The sequence below is a fragment of the Panthera leo genome, chromosome C1 (genome assembly GCF_018350215.1).
Source record: "Panthera leo isolate Ple1 chromosome C1, P.leo_Ple1_pat1.1, whole genome shotgun sequence".
Classification (NCBI taxonomy): domain Eukaryota; kingdom Metazoa; phylum Chordata; class Mammalia; order Carnivora; family Felidae; genus Panthera; species Panthera leo.
In genome coordinates, this window is record NC_056686.1 from 132,760,690 (window position 1) to 132,784,604 (window position 23,915).

General features: G+C 35.5%; 1 long non-coding RNA gene and 1 other non-coding gene across 8 annotated transcripts in view; both read left to right on the forward strand.

Annotated features, from left to right (window-relative positions):
• Positions 1–23,915, forward strand: part of LOC122226005 — a 232,324-nt gene that overhangs the window by 101,287 nt on the left and 107,122 nt on the right. The gene's annotated exons all lie outside the window — the stretch shown is intronic.
• On the forward strand, positions 22,881–22,983 carry LOC122228965. The gene has a single exon (XR_006206847.1). It is a non-coding gene; the product is annotated as a U6 spliceosomal RNA (small nuclear RNA).

A 23,915-nucleotide genomic window follows, 5' to 3' on the forward strand; every position in this document is an offset into this window, starting at 1 on the left:
TCCCCCATTCATGCTCTGTCTCTCTCTGTCTCAAAAATGAATAAACGTTAAATAAATAAATAAATAAATAAATAAATAAATAAATAAATGTGAGGACCAAGAATCAGAATTTTTGCCTATTTCTTTTACTACCTTATTCCTCAGACACATTACAGTTGTTCAAATATTTATTGATGTATTGAATAGTAATCATGATATCATGATCGTACTACAGGTATCACATCTAAGAGTTTTTGATAAAAACAAAACTTCACAGGAATTTTCTTGTCTATGAAAAATGTGTAGGTGCCTCAGATAAGGCTCAAAATTGTATTTTCAACATGGATCATTTCAGGAAAAAAATATACTGATTGTGTTGGGACCTCAAAATGTCTCAGAGTGTTGCTTGTATTCTCAAAGTACATCAGAAATCTGCTGCACAATCAGAGCCCTTCTTCAGGTACTGGGGATACAAAGATTCTAAGTTAGTATGAATTTCAAACAATGGTTTTCAAATTGCCTCAAAGGGATTAAAGTAATCTGTGAAAAAAGAATTATAGGTGAGTTGTTACCATATTTTATCACCCTCAAGCCAACATATAGAAAACAAAATATAAGTACTACATATGACCTAAAGCAGATATTTGTACTACATATGACCTAAATGGCTATCAAAATTCCTCTTCACACAGTCAGAAGGAAAGAGATGTCTGATGTCTTTCTTCCTATAAGGATATCAGTCTTATCAGATTGAAGCCTTAGCCTTATGACTCAACATTTATTATCTCTTTATACTTCCTATCCCTAATCCTAATCACATTGAGGGTTAGGACTTTGACATAAGAATGTTGGGAGGCAATTCAGTCCTTAACATTCATTGGTAAAAACAAAAAACAGTTAAATAAATATTTATCCACTTCTTCCCTAACTTATCTCCAATTTTTTTTCCTGTAGTACAGGAGACTACAACAGTTTTTTCTGTGATATTTGGGCAACCTAAGATTTTTACATGAGAGGTTTTTCCTATATGAGACCCAATAGGGTAACCTTATAACAAACCCCACCAGGCACAGAGAAAACACATTCATATTTAATATAACCCAAATTACCAGACTTTTAAGGAAAATTTATTTTTAGTTTGTGAACCATATGAATATGTTACCTATTCAAAAACATAAAAAACAAAACAAAACTCCATAAAAGGGTTGGAAGCAAGAGCAAACTCTATTTCCTACTAGTTATTATTGAGAAAATGGCTGCCAAAAGATACTCAGGATAAATAGACAGGATATTAGGGTGTGTTGCAGAAACAAAGGGACCTTAAAGCTCAGTGGCTTAACATAGCAAAGATGTGGTTCTCTCTCATAATCTTTGGTGAGTTAGGTAACAACCTCAGTTAAATATCCATGTAGTTACTCAAGAATTCGGATGCCTTCCATATTTTGTTGCTGTCATTATGGGGCATCAAAGATTTGCTGGGTCAAGGGAACAAAGAATGTGGAAGGTTCATTCTTCAGTACTTAAAACCAGAAGTGATACACTTCACTTCTCCCCACAGGCCATTATAGAACTAATCCATTGTCCCAATTTAACTATAATGGAGGGTAGAATATATATGGAAGCATACAGAATATTTGGGGCACTCTGTTATCTGTGCCATACTGCAAATGCCATAGTATTTAATTAAATAGGTCATCTCCATGGCAGTTGGGTGGCTCAGTCGGTTAACCATCTGACTTCAACTCAGGACATAATCTCACAGCTTGTGGGTTGGAGCCCTGCACCAGGCTCTGTGCTGACAGCTCGGAGCCTGGAGCCTGCTTCAGATTCTGTGTCCCTCTCTCCCTCTCTCTTTTTGCCGCTCCCTGCTAGGGCTTTGTCTCTTTCTCTCTCAAAAATAAACTTAAAAAAATTTTTTTTAATAAAATAAAATTAAAATAAATGGTTCATCTCCAATAAATGTTAATATTAATATAATTAATATAATAGGGCTTGTTTAGGTTTTCCTCAATCATTTGAATTAAGAATATTCTATGTCCTCATATCATAATATTCAAAATATATATGGTTAACCCTGAAATCAATTTCAGTTCTTTCAAATAATAGCTGAGGGGCGCCTGGGTGGCTCAGTCAGTTAGGTGTCTGACTTTGGCTCAGGTCGTGATCTCACGGTCTGTGGTTTCAAGCCCTGCATCATGCTCTGTGCCTGTGCTGACAGCTCGGAGCCTGAAGCCTGCTTCAGATTCAGTCTCTCTCTCTCTCTCTCTCTCTCTCTCTCTCTCTCTGTCCCTCCTCTGCTCACACTCTATCTCTCTCTCAAAAAAGTAAAATAAAAGCATTATTTTTTTTTAAATAATAGATGAAAAACAAAGGTTCCCACTCTTCTATGGTTTTTTTCATCATACTAGACTGAACTCATCTCCCACTTTATGCTTTTTCGTGGACTGGAAGTGAATAATCAGCATCTTCATCAAGATAGCTTATCCACTATAAGTTATTAGGATCAACACTTGTATGAGGGAAAGGAAGGAAAAAATATTAGATAGAGAAAGGAGTTGGTGACAATGCAGTCTCAACATAGGTCTTAGCCAAAGCCACAGGAAGCCTTGAACTCTGAATAGTCCTTCAGAGTTTTACCATGATGCATAGAAGGCATCGAGTTCTGTATCAACCTGTCATTAGATTTACTGCTCCTGAGAAGGAAGAGTGCCTTTGTTAAGTCAGCTCTCTCTAGTCAAGGTCAATTTCCAGAGAGCTGGAACTAAGTATATATCTGTGTGTGTATAGACATTTATATAGATAGATAGACATGTGTGTGTAGACATTTATATAGATAGATATAGATATAGATATAGATATAGATATAGATATAGATATAGATATAGATATAGATAGATAATTTTGAATTAATATCAAATGTATTATTTAATAATAAAATTTAAAAATGCATAATCAGTAATTAAATTTCGGATATATATCTTAAACTGCTTCTTGACTACATGTTAACTAACTTCAAGAAAGGAAACATGACTTGTGTCTCTTACCACTGTCGTTGCAAGAAGTATTGTTGACTCACTAGGTAAATATTAAACCTTGATATATTTCACTTCAATGACACAATGAACACTAAGAAACTAATAATGATTTTTAAAGTTATTAAAGCCCACATACATATAGTTAATAAGTGAAACTTTCTTATACTTGTTATTTGATGTCATATTCTCTGCCAAATCAGTGATTGTTTTATTTGGCACCTGGAGTTACTGTTGGCTGGAGATGGATAGTGATGTTAAACAGGAAGTTTCAGGGGTGCCTGGGTGGCTCAGGTGGTTGAGCATAGGACTTCAGCTCAGGTCATGATCTCACAGCTTGTGAGTTCAAGCCCTGCATCAGGCTGTGCTGAAAGCTTAGGGCCTGGAACCTGCTTTGGATTCTGTGTCTCTCTCTCTCTGCTCCTCCCCTGCTAGCGCTCAGTCTCTCTCTCTCTCTCAAAAATAAATAAGCATTAACAAATTAAAAAAAAGAGAGAAAAAGAGAGAAAAACAGGAAAATCCATGTAGACACTGGGAGAATGAGCTTTTTTGGATGCCTACATTAAGTGGACAATATGATGGCCTCATACCAAAAGTAGATTCCAATTTCTCTAGTTTAGTCACATTAGATGGAAGAACATGAACCTTTGGTCATTTTATGGAATAAGAATTATAGAATTAAGAAACCACATTATCAATTCTTAATATAATTACAAAGAGAAAGGGAGTTGCTGGGCATTACATCCTGACTGTTTAGACAGCAGGATTAAATGGACTGTACTTCAGTGTGCTTATTAACATAAATGGGAAGTATCAAAAGAAATGTCTCCATATGGAGGTAGGTGTAAATGTATTCCCTATAGTAACACTTAACTCATTTACTTATCACTCAGACTCCATTCACTTACCAGCATATGGTTATTGGATGTGTACTACCTATTGAAAATATTAGTGATTATACGGAGAAAGTTTTTATACATAGATAAATAGAAATCTCTGGATATAAAAAGAATAATTTGAGTTGTTTTTGAATGCTTTCATACCTGTCTATTTTTGTTGTTGTTCCTAATCTAAAACATATAAACATTGCGCATCTTCCCAGTTTAAGTTCTCACCTTTCACATGGACTACGATAGCACTCAAAAAATCTGTCTTGTGTATCATGAGCTCCTCATGATTAGGACCATGTCTTACCCATCTGTGGATCCCTTAGACCTATAGTTACAGCTACCATGTAAGCACATTATAGGTGTGTATTGAACTAAGGTCGTGTAGATACTAATGTGATCCAACACATTTGGAATAATTTAGCCTGTACATCTCAATTATGATATTCCTAAGATCTAAAATTATATACTTATTATTCCTTATTAAACAATTCAATATCATATGTGCTTGGGAAAAAGTATATTTTTTTAATTTTTAAAATGTTTATTTATTTTTTGAGAGAGAGACAGAGACAGAGTGTGAGGAGTAGAGGGGCAGAGAGAGAGGGAGTCACAGAATCTGAAGTATGCTCCAGGCTCTGAGCTGTCAGCACAGAGCCTGACGTGGGGCTCTAACTCAGGAACTGTGAGATCATGACCTGAGCTGAAGTCAGACACTTAACTGACTGAGCCACCCAGGTTCCTTGAAAAAGTGTATTTCTAAGGTGATAAAAAAAAATTCAGAGGAAGACGAAATTGAAATTTAAAAAAAAGGTAGAGCTTGGGGTTCAATAACAACTCAAAAAATATTTCTTTAGCACCTGTTCAGTTCAAGGTATTGTGCTCATTGTGCATAGAACTTAGCCCCTGCCTTCAGGGTATTTGTAAGAGAGCTCATAGGAAGTGAGATTTGGCTTCTCAAATATAAGTATATTTAAAAAGGTCTGACATTGGCAGGAAATGCAAAATGATACAGAAACCATGAAGCAAATAAGCAATCATTTCAATATTTTGTAATATTTACCTTGGCTTATGAAATGAGTCCACAGTTAAGTATTTCTAAATGTTAAGTAATGGGTAGTTGTGACAATTTTAAATATAATGATCAAATATGGTTTTGCATATACATAGAGCAAGAAGATAGCATAGGTTAAATTTAAAAGAAGATTAATTTGTATCAACCTCAGTCATCTTAAATAAAAATATGAAATACTCTCAACCATATTTGTAGATCTAAAAATACGACAGATCATTATTGCATTTAGCATTAATTATTTTATTTTTCAGCAAAACAAAGAAGTAGCAGACAGGCAATTCTAGACATAAGTACACTCTTTCTTTTTTCAATTAATTAAATTTTTTTTAATTATGAGGAGATAACTAGAAGTGTTATGACCTGAATTCAAATTAATATTTGATTAAATTTCACAACACAGCATGCAGCTATAACTGGAATGAACAGTTTGACTAAATTAAAATTACTTAGTAGTAGATATGAAGCCAAGTAACTATTAAACTGCTTATTTCTTAGGATGTAATAGCAGATGCCAGAGGCATAGTATAGATTTTCCACAAACACAACCCTAGTAGACTTTCAGAGCTTTGGGTCTGTGTGGACGAGCAATTCTTGAGAATATAAATTCTCAAATTATATTGGCTATAGCTCTTCAGACATCTGATGATGTTTTATAAGTGTCTGCAAATCATTAATGGTACGGAAAACACAAGCAGTTAACGTTCCTAATCTACATTTGTAAAGGCCAAAGGGAGGGAAGTTATGTGCTAAAGAAAAACAAAAACAAAAGTATAATCCTAGCATTTGCAAATGTGAAAGAAACAAATGCCTGGGAATCATTTGGAAGAGAGGCATCCTGGGGCAGGGGAAAAAATCCTGATTAGTAGATCATAACAGACATTCTTACAGGAAGATAAAGTTGAGAGGGAGAAAGGAGGCTGGGTTGGTGATTCATTGACAATTGTTATGTTCAAGACACTGTGCCAGCTGCAACAAGAATGTAGTCTTCTTCGAACTTCAATGCTCTTGGAAGAGAGTAGATAGGGCAGGCTGCTGAAATGTAAAAGAGAACATGGTGAATGCTGTAGCCAAATTACAATTTATAATGCATTTTAAAAATACAGAGAGGTCTTACTCTATGAGCATTTCCCTCCAACCTTCAAGGAGGGAATTACCTTTGAGATAGTCTCAACAGCCTTGGTTCAGATGTTGGTAGTAATGAATTGGATAGAGACTAGGAACCAGTCTTTGGCTAAAACAAGTAGTTTGGTTGATGAGTGTGGAAGTAGCCCTAAGAACTTATTCTGGAGAGCTAAGTTTTGATCGTTGCTCAGCTAACTATCTATTGAATTATGGATGAGTCACTTAGCCCTTCGAGACCTAGTTTTCTCAGCTACACATAAAGGGAATTGAACTAGAAATCATTAAGGTCATGCTTATTCTAAAATGGTCTGGTCTAAGAATACATTGGTTCCTGTTTTGAATGGCCTAGAATGCTAAGTTGAAAGGTTTCAAAAATTTGTTGGCACCTGAAAATTTCTGAAAGCTTTCTGAGCAACATAGTAATATGCTTAAAGTTATACATTTAGATGATTAACCTAATGGGGATATAGGATTAACTTTTGTGGGAAGATAATGTAGTCTGTAATGTTCCTAGATAAGAGGTATTGAGGGGACTGGCAGAGGGAATGTATTATAGAAGCTGAATCTGTAAGACCTGTTGTCATGTTAATCAATGCCAATGAGAGAGAACACAGAAATTAAGAAAGAAAGAAAGAAAGAAAGAAAGAAAGAAAGAAAGAAAGAAAGAAAGAAAGAAAGAAGTACATAGCTTTCAGCCTTGGTATCTGAGAGGATTTTTACCAGACCAGGTTAGGAAAGTTTTATGTATAAGGATCAATGCAAGCTGCTTGGAATGAAGCTGTGCAATTGCCAGCTGGAAATTCAAGCTTAGATCTTTTGCTTTCAAGATATGGAATAGAAAAGGACTTGCAAACTCAGATGCTTACAGGAACTACAGAGTAACAGACTATGTTCAAAACAATAAAGATGTGGGGAATAGAGCACACTGGAAAAATGTGCCTTTCCAAAAGTAATAGCTGCCACTCAATTATGAGACATCAGTGCCCTTGCAATTGTAGACCCTGCTTTTCTAGCAGAGCTAGAAATTTAAATGGTTTCTCTTTTTAAATTGTTGATAAGGAAACTAAATAAAATTAAGTAATAAAACTTTTAAAGCATTAATTGAAAGATAATCAAAATTGTAGGGGAAGGATAGAGATTTTCACAAGGATAATTTTAAAGAGAGAAGTCTAAGAAAATATCCTCAAATAATTGTTATACTTTAAAGTCAAGTAAAAGAAACTGTGATCTCTTTATATGGCGAGATTTCCAGAAATGAGGAAAATATGAGAACATTACTCAAAGAGAAGGGAATACAAAAGGAACAAAAATAGCCAAAGTGTCCACCAATGGGAGGAAATTAAAGATTATACAATCAAAGACATGGTAGCAGACTAATATGATAATATTAAAGAGGAAGGCTATAAATTATCTTGCATTTTTCTTTACATATATTTCTTTCATTTTATGTTTTCAAAAATCTACATTGTTGCTAAATGTGCTAACTGGATTGAATATTGTGCATAATAAATATAATTTTTCATCTCAATACCTAGAGATTTTAATTGCAATAATGATGTTACCATCCATTACAAAAAGACAACATGGATATAAAGACTTAGAAAATTAATTTGATTTAATGTTTAGAAGATATTTTAAAGTACTCCCTCAACAATGCTCTATTCCTTGACTTTGGGAATGTATTAGAAGAGCAAGTAGTTGTATCTTGCTGGACACTTCGCAGTCTCCTCTAGTAAGAAATCACGAGTTTCTATTGTCGATAAGCTCTGTGTTTTCTATGAAAAGAAACAGTTCCCCAAACAGATGGTTGACTGCAAGATTTTGCCACATTTCTCAAATATTCTTTGTAAACTCCCAGCAGTCAGATTTAATTCTGTCTATGAGAAAGGAGCAATGAGTGGATGATGAAACTAAGCATCATTAACTATAATTTTAAAAAAATCAAATGCAACAATGTCTTGAATAGCAATTATAAAAGCTGTCTTCTGAAAAGATTTTTCAGATGTGCGAAGGATTGTCAAGAAAGTGTTAGAACATGAGAATAAAGAATATTAAGGTGGGTGACAAAAATTGAAATGCAGGGGTGTGTGTGTGTGCGTGTGTGTGTGGTATAATTTGTATGTGGAACATAATAGTCACTCAATAAGTACATGCTGTGCATAAATTTTCTACTCTTGCTGATCACAGATTTATCCTGAATTTCTTCTGGCAGCCATCGATAGAGCTTGAGAGGCCTGATTGCCAGCTTTTTCTCTCTTCCCATTCTTCTCCACTATTCTGGTAGACCCTAGAATCTTACTGTTTACCATCCCTTGTCTGTTATTAATTCTTTCCTTATAAGTGTATTGTTTTTGTTTTTTTGTTTTTTTGTTTTTTTGCCTCCTCAACCTATAACCAAACTCAAATTTACTTAATGATTTAATAAGCTTTTTTTTTTCTAGTTACCTACTGCTATTTATTAAACAGTACCACTTCAAAATTAGTGGCCTAAACAACAACCATTTTATTCTGCTCTTGGACTTCACTAGTCAAGAATTTACACAGGGCATAGCAGGCATCAATTGATGCTCAAGGATGTCAGGGGTCTCAAAAAGGAAATCCTGATACCTGAGGGTAGCTTGAAACTCTAGAGGCTGGAATTATTTGGGAAGATTTTTTCTCCCATGACTGATGCCTGTCATAACTCAAAGCCTGGGCTTAGATGAAATTTTCTTTTCTTTCTTTCTTTCTTTTTTTTTTTTGTAATGATTTTATTACTTATTTTTGAGAGAGAGATAGAGACAGAGTGTGAGCAGGAAAGGGACAGTGAGAGAGGGAGACACAGAATCTGAGTTGCCAGCACAGAGCCCGATGTAGGGCCTGAACCAATGAGCCATGAGATGATAACCTGAGCCAAAGCTGGATGCTTAACCAACTGAGCCACCTAGGCACCCCAACTGAAATTTTCAAATGGAACAGCTATACTTGTCATCTTCTCTTGAACTTGGGATTCTTATAACATAGCCACTGGGATCTGAGAGTGAGTGTCTAGAAAATGATAGTCCAAGAGACTCAGGCAGGGGCTGCATGATTTTCAACGACTTAGCCTTATGAGACCCAGCTATCACTTTCAACATTTTCTATTGGTTGTAGCAGTCACCAACCACCCAGATTCAAGGTTGGTGACATAGATTGCAGCTCCTAATGGGGAAGATGGTTAAAAAATTATAATCATTTTTAATTGATCACTTAAAATAGATAACCATATTTTAAACACAAACTATTAAACACATTCCTATTTGGCTACTTGATATATAGGGCATAATGGTTGTAATTGCCAGTGAGCATTTGGGGGAGCAGGTAGTGAGTTAGATATTTGGCTTTAATGAGAGAAAGCTTGATCTGAATGCCATAGCAGCAAAAAGAATGACCAGCCAAATTTTAGTTGAAATGACCAATTACAAGTCCTCATTGTACAACTCATCAGTTGTGTAGCCCACTAAGGAGGGACCATAAGGAAAAATTACATGCCAGCTTTGGGTAAGAATAACAATTCTTTATTTTCTGAGATCAACTCCTAGCTGTCTTTTAGGACTAAATTTCAGGAACATTTCTCTAGTTATGGTTCTCTGGCAGAGGAAAGAGATAGAATATAAGTGTTTTAAAGTACATTCAGATAGGAAAATATCTTCTATTCATATGTATATATGCATATCAGTTGATGAAAAGAAATGAAAAGGTGAGGAAAAGTGAAGTTGAAGTTAGAAATGATGTTCAAAATTAGAGTCTGAGGCAGGCTTCACCAGAAGTACATTTTTCTCCATTAAGCTCTTACAACACATATGCAACAATTTAGTGTCTATTTTATTCTGTTTAACATTTCTTTTAATTATATAAATAGATGCCTTCCCTGCTAGATGGTAAGGCCCTGCACGTTTTAGTAACCTTTGAAAGAAATGAATATTTTTTTTTATGTTAACTCCCTTGGAATATAACAAATTGTTTTCCACATGGATGATGCACGATAATTCTTGTTGAATTTAATTGGATTCTGTTTGAATGTTTGAAAGTGCAGTGCACAAATATGATGGTTAAGTAATCAAAATGAACATGGCAAAATCTCCAACATTTCTTGTGAGAGCTGACGTGTGGATATTTCAAATTGGTCCAGGTAGTCAAGGACCTGTCTTTGTATGTGCATAATACAAATTCTAGGAAGGTTCACATTAATAAGTAAATAATGAAAAGAAGGTTGTGGCAACTTTATATTACACTTTTCTAAATTTCCAGAATTTTTCCAATGAAAATGTGTAGTTGCAGTGGAGACTTATTATAAGATGAGTAGAGTGCACACAGAAGTGGTAGGTTTGGTTGGGGCATAGTTGGGATAAAGGTAAATGGGAAAGATGCTAGAGGGGGGTTATAAGAGGTGTGGGAGCACACTACACAGGGAAATTGATGGGTTTTATGGACAGTGCCATTTTTTTTAAGTTTATTTAGTTTTGAGAGACAGAACAAGTAGGGGAGAGGCAGAGAGAGAGAGAGAGAGAATCCCAAGCAGGCTCTGCACTGTAATCACAGACCCCGGTGCAGGGCTCGAACTTAATGAACCATGTGATCATGACCTGAACCAAAACCAAGAGTCAGATGCTAAGCTAACTGAGTCACCCGGGCACCCCTGGACAGTGTCCTTTTATTTTAAACTTTAGCATTATGCCAATCCTGCCTTCATAAAATGAACTTTGTGATCCAGGGAACATTCCTATGCCTTATACTCTTCAAGTTAGAAGAAATTTAAGCATGTAAAATATTTAATTTTTTCCATGAACAGTATTGTGATAGAAACTAGGGATACAAATTATAAGAAGTAATAAAAAATCAAAACCAATGCCATTTCAGCCTTTAATTTAAACAATGTTGAGATTTAAAATATACTCTTATATGTATGTGAAGTAATACTGTGATTAAGCAACAATTAAACAAATTACTTATAAGCAAACAGCTTCCTCATCAAAAAGTACTTCAGGACCCTCATTTCTGTGTGCCTATCAATACAAAACTATTATGCCATAATCTCTGCCCAATTCTAATGAGTTCCACATCTTGCAAGATACCTAAGGTATCACCTTAGGTATACCTTAAGTTATACCTTAGGTTGACACCTAAGGTCAACCAGCCACCCTGGGACCTAAAATATAATAAATATCCTCCCATGACCGTCTGTTCTAAAATAGTATAAGACTCAGTCAAAGTGGTGTTCACCTTTACTACATTAAGTCTCATAAATATAAACAGCTTTATGGAAACAATTGATTTGTCTGGCAGTGGTTCGGGGGAGTCATTGCACATTGTTTCTGCCTTTAAGGAACTTAGAAGTTAAGATCATGTGGTATCTTAACATTTATCTACAAAGCAGTTTATCAGACTTAAAATGAAGGAAAATTTTATCCAATATTGTCCTGATATGATTCTCATGGGTTCCATATCCACTCATTCATTCAACTACTTGAAATAGATGACTATGTAAAATAAGAACACATAATATGCATGGGCCTGTATCTAAGACATATATATTCTATTTTCTTTTTTTTAATGTTTATTTATTTTTTTAAAGAGAGAGAGGGAGGGTGGAGGAGGGGCAGAGAGTGAGGGAGACAGAAAATCTCAAGCAGGCTCTACGCTGTCAGCTCAGAGGCTGACACAGGGCTCAAACTCATGAACTGTGAAATCATGACCTGAGCTGAAATCAAGAGTTGGACACTTAATCAACTGAGCCACCTACATGCCCCTTGGATGCCATACTTTTTCCAGCTCCTCTGGTGATTATTAAGATTCCTGGGCATTTCAGACTCAACTCTTTGGAAGCCAAAGTAATCAACCTTGCTGATATTTCCACCAAAAATGTTTTCAAGGAAGCCAATAGTCAAACCTCTGTCATGGTTTAAAGGCATGTTTTCCAAAATGATAATTTGGAAAAATTGACTGAGATACCCAAAAATTGTCCCAGAGAGGGAAAAATTTAATTGGAAATTTAACAATTGTTGGCTTAATAAAAGAGTACTCTGGTTTGGACCAAATAACAATCAGGCCCTACCAGAAATTCTAAAATTCCCAGTACTTACTATTATACATGCACTGAACCATTGATCTACTGACAAACTGATAGAACTCATAAACCAGTATTTGTGGGGAAAAGTTAATAAGGCCACAAAAAGTGGCTACCTCACTTGTCCCACCTATCCAAAGTATAATCCAGGGAAACCTTTTCACACAAATGGATTTCATACAACTTCCCCTCTCAATATATTTCATAATATGTTGAATAAATATGTTTTAGTCATGGTTTGTATGTGTTCTCACTGAACAAAACCTTTCTCTTGTAGACAGGCCAATGCTTTTTCTGTTGGAAAAGATTATACTTTGCTTGGGAACCCCTCTCAAACTTTATAGTGGTTAGGGAACCTATTTTACCATTCAGGTGCTTTAACAAGTCTGTGCTATTTGTCAGTTTTACAACCTTTTCATTGTGTATACCATTCTCAAACCTTAGAGTTAGTTGAACACACTAAAGACACTATTAGGATTCAATTGGCAAAACTTCTTAAAGCCTCTTCAAACACCTTGGCTGAAAGCATTACCATTGGTTCTTCTAAATCTCAGATCTGCCCCTTAGAACAGGATGCCCAATACACTTGTCTCCTGCCTCCTTTGACCCACTGTTGATAAAGGAGATATACTTCAATTGTAAAGGCCTAATTGCTCATATTAAAAATAACCATGCTTTAGGGCACTTACTGGCTCAGCATGCAACTCTTTTTTTATTCTTTTTTTAATTACTTAACTTATTTATTTATTAATTTACATCCAAGTTAGTTAGCATATAGAGCAATAATGATTTCAGGAATAGATTCTGGTGATTCTTCCCCTATGTGTAATATCCCTATCCCCTATGTGATTCATCCCAACAAGTGTCTTCCTTAATGCCCCTTACTCATTTAGTCCATTTCCCCACCCATAACCCCTCCAGCAACTCTCAGTTTGTTCTCTGTATTTGAGTCTCTTATGTTTTGTCCCACTCCTTGTTCTTATATTATTTTTTCTTCCCTTCCTTTATGTTCATCTGTTTTGTATTTAAATTTCTCATACGAAATTGTGGTTTATATACACAATGGAATACTACATGGCAATGAGAAAGAATGAAATATGGCCTTTTGTAGCAACGTGGATGGAACTGGAGAGTGTGATGCTAAGTGAAATAAGCCATACAGAGAAAGACAGATACCATATGGTTTCACTCTTATGTGGATCCTGAGAAACTTAACAGAAACCCATGGGGGAGGGGAAGGAAAAAAAAAAAAAGAGGTTATAGTGGGAGAGAGCCAAACCATAAGAGACTGTTAAAAACTGAGAACAAACTGAGGGTTGATGGGGGGTGGGAGGGAGGGGAGGGTGGGTGATGGGTATTGAGGAGGGCACCTTTTGGGATGAGCACTGGGTGTTGTATGGAAACCAATTTGACAATAAATTTCATATATTAAAAAAAATTAAAAAAATAAAAAAAAATTCCTCATACGAGTGAAGTCATATGATATGTGTCTTTCTCTGACTGACTAATTTCACTTAGCGTAATACCCTCTAGTTCCATCCACATTGGAAATGGCAAGATTTCATTATTTTTTATTGCCGAGTAATACTCCATTGTGTGTATGTAGGTATATATATATATATATATATACCTACATACATACATACACATACACACATACACACACCACATCTTTATCCATTCATCCGTCGATGGATTTGGGGCACTTTTCATACTTCGGCTATTGTCGTAAGCACTGCTATAAACATTGGGGTGCATGTGCCCCTTTGAAACAGCACACCTGTATCCCTTGGATAAATACCTAGTAGTGCAGTTGCTAGGTCATTAGGGTAGTTTTATTTTTAATTTTTTGAGGAACCATCTAGAGTGGTTACACCAGTTTGCATTCTCACCAGCAGTGCAATAGAGATCCTCTTTCTCTGCATCCTCACCAATATCTGTTGTTGCCTGAGTTGTTAATGTTAGCCTTTCTGACAGGTGTAAGTTGGTATCTCATTGTGGTTTTAATTTGTATTTCCCTGAGGATGAGTGATGTTGAGCATTTTGTCATGTGTTCAGTCCTTTGCAGCTGTTTCCACTCTTCTTGTTTCTCTCCAGCTGCTTTAGTTGCAGAGTGCTTTTCCTGTACTCTCCTCTGTACTCTCCCATCCTCTCTCCACAAGTAAAAACAGCTCCCTACCCTCCACGGCTTCTCTTTCCCCAGGTCACTTCTCTGTGCCATGTACCTGCTGAATTCTGTGGTTCAAGTTGTGCATATTGTTGTGTTAATTCTCAAATCAGTTTTATAGGCGTGCAAAATGGTCTGGTGTTGATCTAACTGCATTTCAGGGATGAGAGAGGCAAAAAACTTCATGCTACTCCCACCATCTTGGTCCCTCCTTCTATATATGATATTTTTTGTACTCAAAGAGATTATAGCCTAGTAGAAAAGTGCACAATATAAGAAAAAAAATGACACTAATACTTATACTTCAGTATGCACTGGTAGCAAAGGAACTATAGAACATCCCTACGTGTGCCTAGACAAGTCATGAAAAATGTCACAGAAAGGCTTGTGAGTCAATAATTAGTGAAAAGGAAAAAAATAATACAGGTGATGTTTGCATAATGCAGGGATTAGGGGCACCAACACCCTCAAAACAAATGAAAATTCATGTATAAATTTTTTTAATGTTTATTTTTGAGAGAAAGAACACAAGCAGGGGAGCGGCAGAGAGAGAGGGAGACAGAAGATCCAAAGCAGGCTCTGCGCTGACCACAGTGAGCCTGATGCGGGGCTTGAACTCACAAACCATGAGATCATGACCTGAGCTGAAGTCAGTTACTCACCCAACTGAGTCACCCAGGGACCACATCATGTATAACTTTTGACTCCTCCAAAACTTTACTACTAATAACCTCCTGTTGACTGGAAGCCTTACAGATAACATAAAGAGTTAATTAACACATATTTTGTATCTAATATGTATTATACACTGTATTCTCACAATAAAGTAAATTTGAGAAAAGTAGATGTTATTAAGAAAATCATAAGAAAGAAAAAATACATTTATGGATCTGTACTCTGTTTATTGAAAAAAATCTGTGTATAAATGGACAGTTGGAGTTCAGAGTTGTGTTGTTCAAGGACCAAATGTATATGCAAGAAATGTAAGTAGCATGCCATGTTTGCAAATTGCAATAGTCTAGTATTGTTGGACCATATTGTATAAAATACATGCAAGCAATAGATTCTTCAGAGCCACTCATGCCATGTTAGGAAGTTACTATAGTACCCTTTAAGTAATAGCAATCACTGAAGAATATTGAGCATGGGACAAAGTTGTTCCTCACTTCATGTTAGCCCTATTTCTCCAGCAGCACTCTAAAAAATGATTTATTAAAGCATGAGAATACAGGTAGAGTGACTAGCTAGAAAGCTGTTGCAGCAGTTTAGAGGAACACGAAGATCTTTATAGAAAGGGAAGGATTATAACAAGAGCAATGGAGGTAGTTGAATTAAGACCATTTAAAAATTGATTAATCTTTAAGATAAAAATGGTCAAATTGAAGGAGCAATTATCACATCACTATCAATAGGTGGTTGGTTGATGATTATTGGGCTATTTAGTCACAGTAATGATGATAGGCAATTATTTTCATAATATATTAGTCTTAAAACATTTTTAAACTCATTATGGACATATCAATCTTATTTGATAAGTCAATAATATTGATCTACTCAACCACATGCAGTTTTCTTTATTTAACTGACAATATAGAAATGGATGGCCATGCAGAGAGTAGTTAATGATGAAGAGAAATGGTGGCTATAAAAGTACTTAAAATAATCCATAGGTAGTTTTTATATCCATCAATGTCAGCCACTGTCCAGTGTCAATCAGCTCTTGAACTTAAACCTATTGAAAAGATAATAAATAAAATAGTCTAACCCATGATGTCTACTATATTAAGTTTAATTATCTATTTTGTCATGCTGGTGTGTGATGGCACATTGAGAGTGAGAAAATCATTTTTGCTCCTGCATTGTTAGAAATCTGCACCTGAATATGGTTGGACCAAGGGCAGTGTTAAAAAACAGAAAGGCTATGGACTTAGATGTGGAAAGGGGGAAATTTTTAGTATAGTAAAGTGAAAATGAAACATTGCATGTTTACTTTAATGTTAAAGAATTAGGGGCACCTAGGTGGCTCAGTCAGTTAAGCGTCTGACTTCGGCTCAGGTCATGATCTCATGGTTCATGAGTTCAAGCCCCGCGTCAGGCTCTGTGCTGATGGCTCAGAGCCTGGAGCCTGTTTCAGATTCTGTGTCTCCCTCTCTCTCTGACCCTCCCCTGTTCATGGTCTGTCTCTCTCTGTCTCAAAAATAAATAAACGTTAAATTTTTTTTTTAAATGTTAAAGAATTGTGACAGGTAGGAAGTCTTTAAGTTGTTTTCATATATGTAATTTTTCCAGTAGCAATGTTGAATTAAAGAACCTTTATGTATACACAAGTACTCACTGGTCCTGGGTACCTCAACCATTTTTCCTTATGAGCGCAAGTGAAAGAACCTTTAATTCTTAAGGTAAGAGCCTGAAAAAGATTGGTTATTATGGGACATTGAGGTGTATTTTCATCAGACTGCTTCTGGCAGGTGCAACTTGAGCTGTTGCTGCATACATAAACTAACTCTGTTGGTAGAAGGAGTTCTAACTCTTTGATGGATTGATGGAAAACATGAAACTATTAAAAACATTTACTTAAAGCAACATTTTTTCTTTACTTCAGTATTAGGTATGACCAGGAAGTCACACCATGCCTAGAAATAGGAAGATGTGTCTGTTTTCTTAATGGTACAAGAATTTTATGCTCATTGTTTTAAATTTTAGATTTTTTCATTAATTAGGCATGGCAAAGCCAACAGATCAGGAGACAAGTGACACTGAAAAGATAGTTTTTTATTCACAGTTTCTAAGAGGAGGAGGCATACACATGTGCAGGTATCACATGGTGAAGCACCAGGATCAGTAAGGAGGTAGAAGGAGCAGGAGGAAAGCATGGACAAGAACCTTTACTGTGGTTTCCATGTGAAGGAATGGACGACACAGGAAAGCAAGTTTATGATGGGCTAGTTAGTAACTTCAGTGGGCTCTGGAGTATAGCAGCTCTCTCTGATTGTCTGGTACCTGGCTCTGAGTGATTAGGGGCAGGTGAATAGTAGCCTGGAAGCTAAGAGTCCTGGAGAGTGATAAAAGAGCTGGATTGGTCAGTTTACATATGAAAGACACCCTTCTAAGGGCACCTGGGTGTCTCAGTTGGTTAAACATCTGACTTAGCTCAGGTCATGATCCCAAGGTTCATGAGTTTGAGCCCCACTTTGGGCTCTCCACTGTCAGCACAGGGCTTGCTTCAGATCTTGTCTCTCCCTCTCTGCTCACACGTGCTCACGCTCGCTCTCTCTCTCTCTTAAAAATAAACATTTAAAAAGAAAGAAAGAAAGAAAGAAAGAAAGAAAGAAAGAAAGAAAGAAAGAAAGAAAGAAAGAAAGACACTCTTACAGGTGAATCCTTTACTATCTCTAGGAATTGGCTAGCCCTGAGGGAAGCAGTCTGTCCTGGACAGCAAGGCCCCAGATGTCAAAGCTTCAGAAATACAAAAAACAAAGAGGCATGATTAATACACTTGTTTGACAATGTCAAAATCTTTATGTTTAATCACTGCTATATGAAAAAAAAAATTAAATCTGTTCTTACAACAGGCCCTACTGGTTGATCTCACTAACAACTGGAGACTTCCGAGTTGGTGCTACTCTTGTTGTTAAAGCTGAAAATGCCTAGCCACTGGAAAATTTATAATTGCCTTTTGCTTGTGTTTTCCAAACACTTTAAAATGCATCATGAATTCAAAAACACTATATTTAAAGTAAAGGAGTATTTTCTTGTTTATCTAGTGAGGTAAGAACATAAGCAGGTGTTAAAAATCACCTGAGGAAAAAAAAAATTATAAGGGATTTCAGTTTGCTCCCTTTGGCTTCAAGCAGAGTAACACATAACCTTTTTACAGTAGAAGGGAGTCCCTTTCACTCTGTAATATATACATGTCCATGTATATACATGTATATATAGAAGACTATGTGAAGTTGTGTTTCTTCACTTTTATTGTATGTCAGAAAATACAGTAGGGTAATCTACTGATTGAAGACTTCAGGATAAATTAGGCCCACTATAGATTGAATGTTTGTGTCCTCTCAAAATTTCTATGTTGTGACCTAATCTTCAAAGTGATGGTACCCCGAAGTGACACTTCTGAAAGGTGATTAGGTTATGAGGGAAGAGTCATCATAAGGATGAATGGGATTAGTGCCTTTATAAAAGAGACTGCAGCAAGATCCTTCATCCTTTCTGCCACATGAGGTTATCACTAAAAGAGGGACAGATAGAAAGAAGCCTTCACCAGACACTGAATCTGCCAGTGACTTGATCTTGGACTTTGCAGCCTACAGAACTGTAAGAAAAAGTGTGTACTGTTGATAAGTGATTTGATGCATTGTATTTTGTTATAGTGGCCCAAACAGATGAAGACAAGGTCCTATATTAAGATTGGAATTTATAGGATTGTTGCATGTAGTTTGAAAATGCCTTTTGGTTTTACTACAATTATCTTTAAGATATATAAAAATGAATTTTATTTTTATATATGTAATATTTTTTTTCTATTCCTGCCAAGAATGCAGAAATACCTTCTTTTAACATTTTTTAATAGTTTTGTTGAGATATGATTGACATGCACACACAAAAAAACTACACATATTTAATGTATACAATTTGATGTGTCTGGACATATGAATACACCCATGATACCGTAAGGACAATCAAAGTAATAAACATATCCATCCTTTCCACCATTTCTTTATGTCACTTTGCTATTTAATTTTTCTAGTAAGAAAACTTAACATGAAATCTTTTAACAAATTTTGAAATTCACTATACTGTATTGTTAACTATAGGCTCTATGTTGTATTATAGACTGCTATAACTCTTGTTTGAACTATATTTTAAGTCAAGAATGTCTTTTGTCCTTAGATGAATCCAAATATCTGTAAGCATTCAGTCACTCAACAAGTGAATGTTGAAATCCAAATTTTATATATATATATATGTATGTATGTATATATATATATATATGTATATATGTATGTGTGTGTGTGTGTGTGTGTATATATATATATATATATATATATATATATATATATAGGTTTAGCTATTGTAGGCATAGAATGATCAATGCTCTTGCAAGATCTACAAGCATCCCTATAAAATTAGGAGATCCCTTTTAAATGCATATTTCAACTCGGTTATTCCTGAGATAAGAATAGTGAGATATAGTCGTAGGGTTTTCAGATCACGAACATAATCTTAACAGTGCACATTACAGCCTAATCCTGGAGTCAATTAATAAATTGGTTGAAATAGCAGTTTGATTAAAATCTCAGATGTGCTAATTCGCTTTCCTAGTGCCCTTTAATTAAGGCTTTAATAGAGTCTGCAATTACCTGCAAATTTTTTCTTTGTCTTAAATATTTGTGCTTTATCCTTAACTTTCAAAGCTCCTTCAACTCGCCAAAGCACAAGAACAACTCCTCTTAGAAATTAAGTTAAAACAGAGAATAGAGCCTTCTTTTCCTTCAAACAGATAGTTCTGTAGAACTTTAAATGCTTATTGAAATTTAAGTTATAAATGCATATTTAACTTATGGTGTGAGTTTTTGTTGTTTTTGTTTTTGTTTTTCGTTTTTGGGTTTTGTTTTTTTGTTGTTGCTGTTTTTGTTTGTAGTAAAAAAATTACTTTTGGTGAATGTGATAGCATTCTGTGACATTTTCTACTTAAACTATTTCATACTTAATTTAATATAGAATACTTAACATTCAAATTTATGTTTTTTGGTGTTGAAATTTTAGCCATGGGAAATATATACAACTTTACCTCATCTTGTTTTTAACTACCAATTTGTGAGCTTTTACTCTGTATCAGGCATTGCTCAAACTGCTTCACATAAATTGTCATTTATTACTCCAATAATTGAATTCAATAGATACTGTTGAATTGAATTCAGTATGCTGCTGTTATCCACATTTTAAAGATAATAGAATTAAGAATAACAGATTTGAGGTAAGTGGTTCACAGTTACAGGCATGTAAATAGCAGGATTACAACTGAAAGGCAGGTCTGTTTGACTCAAGAATCTGTGTTGTTACCTATGCAAGGTTTATCTCAATTGTTTGAGTTTGTTGGATTGTTATTAACTAGCACTTGAGGGCTCATGCTTAAATTTCTGTTGTGTGATACGGCAAATGTTTCTATCAAACTTCCAAATACAGAGACTAATATACTGATCACTTCTTTTTAAAGGGAAATACAATGTATTGATATTGTTTTGTGGTGAATCATGACTTTACTCTGAAGAAGTTATTATCCCCCAAACTTTTCTTAAGAAACAAATGAGCAAGTAAACAGATCTCAGTCTGAAGCTTTTTTTTTTTTTTTAATAAGTAGATATTCACACATGAAAAACATTGTAGCAAAAAGCCCACCCTGGATTGAACTGTCATCCAGGACAACTCCCCTCCCACTACCCTCAAAACTGTTTTTTCAGAGGATAACTGAGTCTGTCGCTAGAAAACATGTCTAAGGCTGAATCAGGAGATCTAAGAATGCTATAAAAATATGCTGTAACCACATACTAGAAAGCACCAAAGCAATGCAGTGAAAAAAAAGGTAGTTCCCAGCTTAGTTTAGAAATATGCAAACTAGGGGCGCCTGGGTGGCTCAGTCGGTTGGGCGTCCGACTTCGGCTCAGGTCACGATCTCACGGTCCGTGAGTTCGAGCCCCGCGTCGGGCTCTGGGCTGATGGCTCAGAGCCTGGAGCATGCTTCCGATTCTGTGTCTCCCTCTCTCTCTGCCCCTCCCCCGTTCATGCTCTGTCTCTCTCTGTCTCAAAAATAAATAAGCGTTAAAAAAAAAAAATATGCAAACTAATAAAGATGCCAAGTTTGGGGAGTTACCACTTAAAGAGACATTCTAGCACATTCACTAATTCAGAATAGAAAAAGTTCATCTCAAAAAATATATAGATGCTAGAATTATAGTTGATAATTATAATAGATAATTGAAAAAATTGAAGAAATATACTTTTATGTTTTGCAATCACTTATGTAATGCAGGAAATTAGGTTCAAGAAAATGTACTAATATTTCCTCTTACATCTCTACTCTTGAAATAAGCTCATGGCAATACTGGTACTGATATGCCCCGATTCAAGAGACCCCCCGAAAACAAACCACCAGAGTCCAGAGCCAAAGCCAAGCGGCAAGGGTCGTTTATTGCAGGTTCGAACCCGGTCCTCCGCGCACTCATTGCCAGTGACGCTAAGAGGCCCTGAGCAAGAATCTTACAGCTTCTTTTATAGACAGGCACAAACAAGTTAGGGATTTTTTTGAGGTTACAGAGCTGTTATTGGTTGACATTTAAATTTGAATGCTCAGCAGAACTTGATTGGTTCCTGCCTTTATTTCAAACCATTCAGCAGAACTTGATTGGTTCTCGCCTTTGTGTCAGACTGCAACCGGCACGCCCTGGCTGGTTTTGGAACGGGGGGGGGGGGGGGGGGGGGGGGGGGGGGGGGGGGGGGGGGGGGGGGGTCTTTTCTTTGTAGTTGTAAGTACACCTGGTAATTTTTCTCTTAGTCTCTCAGTACAATCAGAGATTAAAAGAGTTGGAAAGCAATTACAATTACTTTGTATAGGAAAACATGTTTAAAACTCATGTGTATCACATTTTTCACAGATATTCAGAGTTTTTAAAATTGCAAAATTGTATATCACATAAAAATTGTAGGTCACCTCTAACCCCAACAGCATTTGTGGGGGTAAGAGGTATGTGGAAGGAATTTGGTTAAGTGTTGGCAATAACAAGAATATTTCAAAAAAGTACTTAAGAGAAGTGGCCTATCTTTCTAGGTATTCAACTCATACAATAATTTAAGCAATATGGAAATGGTGCAAAGATTGAAAAATAAAACACTGGAAGAAAAAATACTTCAGAAAATATCTAGTTTATATGAAAATGAAGATTTTAATAAAGGAAACATTTACACAATAAAGGAAAACATATGCCTTTTAACTTAAAAACTTAGACTATATTTAAATATCCGGGAAAATAAATAAAATGTTAATTCTTATTTGATCTATTAATATTCAAATAGTTGGTATTTTGGTTACTACATCTGTTAGAAACAAAATATTTATAGATGAAGCAATTAAGTTTAAAATATTTCTTTTGGATATATATGATAATATCTGACATTAACCAATGAAATATCTATTATTTAAATATTTCAAATGCTTTTCTAAAAAAAAGCAATGAGGTTTTTCAGAAAATCTTTGCTGTAATGGTGAAACTAACTTATAAATTATTAATAAAATGCTGGTGCCAGAGCCTCAGAAAAATACACATTACCTGATAAGTGTCTTAGCCCTGTCCTCTCTTCTACCACACATTTCTTCTGTTTCCCATTTTGATTGGGCAATTCATTGTGGTATAACATTTTTTGTCACTGTTATTTCAGAGTCTTTCAACAGCAAATAACATGTTCTCTCTTCTTGGAGTGCTTTCCATATAGATAATCCATCACCATATTTACATTAAATAATGAGAAAGTAGCGCTCACTTTGGCAGCACATATACTAAAATTGGAACGATACAGAGATGAGCATGGCCCTGTGCAAGGGTGACATGCAAATTCGTGAAGCTTCCACATTTTTTGTTTTACACTTGAAACTAATGTAACATTGTGGCAACTATTTTTCATTAAAAATATAATAATGGGAAAGTAATAAGATGACATCATATATTTGAAACCACATTTCCATGCTGAGGAGCTGTAGACTCTGTGATTAGAGAAGAATTTTTAGAACATGTTAATTCTGGAGGAATTTGTGGATTATCTCCATAGAATCGAAAAAAGAATCTATAAATGCCCATCAAACACAATGGCATTCATTAGAAGTACTGACTGTTTTGCACACAATAAGCAGGGTGTTAACTAATATATATTGATATGCTTTTATAATTCTCAGCTTACTTGATATAAAAATAGGCATTTCTACATGTCCTGTTATAATTAGGATATCTTGAATCTCCATTAATAAAATTACATGTAGTAAAGTTATAAAATGAAGAAATGGGTAATTAGGTAGCACTGAATCTAGTAGTTAAGACTTAATTTCATTGATAGCAATTTTAAAGTAAGAACAGGCAATAAATTCAGAGACTCTTCTCTTCCTGATAAGTTTTATGGGCAGGCTCTAAATGCTAAAAATCAAAAATGATATTTTACCAGGAATTAGGGGCAACACTATTTAAATACTAGTTGACTGAGCCAAGGAAACACATCTTAGGTAAGAACTCTTTCATGCTTTGTAAAATCAGATCTGTGAAAAGGAAGAAATAGCCTGAATTACGGATAATTACAAAACTTAGAATATTTGGTAGATTAAGAGTTACATAAACTGGGGCGCCTGGGTGGCTCAGTGGGTTAAGCATACAACTTCAGCTCAGGTCATGATCTCATGGCTTGTGGGTTCCAGCATAGCATCAGGCTCTGTGCTGACAGCTCAGGGCCTAGAGCTTCCTTTGGATTCTGTCTCCCTCTCTGCTCCTCCCCTGCTTGCACTCTGTTTCTTTCTCAAAGATAA